This window comes from Lutra lutra, chromosome 10 (assembly GCF_902655055.1).
Source record: "Lutra lutra chromosome 10, mLutLut1.2, whole genome shotgun sequence".
Taxonomy (NCBI): domain Eukaryota; kingdom Metazoa; phylum Chordata; class Mammalia; order Carnivora; family Mustelidae; genus Lutra; species Lutra lutra.
The window spans coordinates 80887309-80889721 of record NC_062287.1 but is presented as its reverse complement, the minus strand read 5'-3'; positions in this window follow the sequence as shown (position 1 = coordinate 80889721).

Sequence of the window (2413 nt, the reverse complement as noted above, 5' to 3'; positions counted from 1 at the left end):
CCACAACGGCCCTGCTCAGCATGAAGTCTGCTTAAGACTCTCTCTTCCTCTGTCTTGCACCCCATCTATCTATCTATTTCTCTCTCCCAAATAAAGAAATATTTAAAATATAGAAATGAGGTAAAAGAGAGGGCACAGCATTCTTTGCTCAAATTGCATCTCTCTGGGCTGGCGATAGGGTAGTGAACTAGCAGTTAAGCAACTGGTTTTGGGATCTAAAAAGTCCTGATTTTGTATGCCTGTTCTATCACTTACTGGTTGCATGATCTTGTATATGTTACTCAACCTCTCTGGGCTTCCTTGGCTTCATCTGGGAAGTCAGGAAATTATACCTCTTCCATGGGTTGCTCTGAAAATTGAATAAGATGCCTGATTAAACAGTATTAGGGCAAGAGAAAATTTTGAACTGCTCTCCACTGTCTTCCCCAGTCCACTTCCACCTTCTCCTCATTTCATTTCTTCACATGACCTCGGTGACCCTTTAGCCCTCACAGCTCCATAGAAGTCAACTTTTGCCTAAAAGAACAGCGTCAGCATAGGACCTGGAAAGACAAGTGTCAAAGTATTTGGCTCTTGAATTTCAAGAACTATGATACAAATGTAAGCCAGAAAAGATTTATAAGAATAAATGACCAAGTTTTATTTTCTCTCTCCAGGCCAAGTGAAGATTTCAGGCCTGAAAGAGAAAGGGACTATTGAACAGATGGTGTTAGAACAGAATAGGAAGAAATGGCTGAACTTGGTAAACTACAGTCGATCATCAGCCCAAAGGAGCCACCAGCCACAAACTGGGTTAGTACACTCATATGGTTCATTTTCCATTCCTGTGACCCCTGTGCATCCCCTGACCTAAGCAGCTGTTTTGGCTCTCTTCTCATCTGATAAGGATCACCTAATGACAGCAGCCAGCATGTCATCAATGATCATGCATTGACAGTCTGAAAGCAATCCCCATTTACTCGTTAAGACTTTGTTCATCTCTGTCTAACCCATTTTGTGATGCCCCTTCAATGACCAGGATAATCATTAGCCCAGCCAGCTTCAAAGGTGATGGTGGCTCAAAAAGACAAGTCCTCCATATCTAGCAAAGTCGTTACTTGGTAGAACCAAGGAGAAATCTTCCACTAGGCCAGGACAGTGTGACTTACCTGTACCTCCCAGTGAAAATATCTGTTGTTATTTAATCTGTGCCCATAAAATCCCCAGACAGATTCTGACAGTCCTTCATGCTTAGTTTAATCTCAAGAAGCAAAGTAAATTGCAATATTCTGTGATTGTGGGGGACTTGTGCAAGTTTAAATTTTATATATATATATATATATATATATATATATATATATATATATATATATCCATCCTGTCTTCTGACCCCTTGAATCACACAGTTGGGTAGACAAAGACCCATTTCCAAAGCAGCACCATAACCAATGACTATTCTAAGTTATGCCTAAAATGAGCCTTAAAAGAACCCTATAGGTTATCTCTCCTCCTCTACATGGCAAGACTCCTGCAATGGGATCTTCTCACCTGGAAGTGGCTGGAGAACTGTCTATAGAGTAAGAAAGGAGAACCATTTAAAACTAAATTCACTTTTAAAAATTAGGCAGGAGATAGGGCCCCTGGGTGTCTCAGTGAGTTAAGTCTCTGCCTTCAGCTCAGGTCATGATCTCAGGGTCCTCGGATCGAGCCCCACATTGGGCTCTCTGTTCTGTGGGGAGCCTGCTTCCCCCTCTCTCTCTGTCTGTCTCTCTGCCTACTTGTGATCCCTCTCTCTCTGTCAAATAAATAAATAAAATCTTTTAAAAAAAATTAGGCAGGAGAGGGACAAGAATTGGCCCAAGCATTTTCTATGCGGACATGGAGGATAATTTTCAAAATGTCCAACTTATCCCTGAGAATTCAGGCAACATGTGATACTCCTCATTTTTGCTATACATGAAACTTTGGGTATGTGAAGAAACCAGAAAGAACAAGGGTAAATTTTCCATGAAAAATGTGTCCTAAGAATAATGTTGGGTAAAGAGAGCATTTGTGAGAAGCGCTTATGTGATAAGCAACTATCATGGTAGTTTGGTTTGCCTTCTATCTTCTGTCCCCTAATGGGGCATTATAAAGAAAGTCCACAAGGCCAATTTCAGAACAAGCTGTATCTGAAGCCTTCCTAATAGAACTCCAGTATTGATAACACTAATGAAGTACAAGAAATGTTAAAACTCTTGTAACACATTATACATTAAAACCTCTATCCTTCTCTTTCCTTAGCCATCATCTTATAATACCATTGTATTTTCCCCCATGTTTTCTTCACTCTCCACTTTCAACTGACCATAAAAGAAATTTGAGCTACATTTTCGAGAAAATGAGAATGTCAATAACCAGTATAAGGCATGAATCATGAAAGCAGGAGCCATGT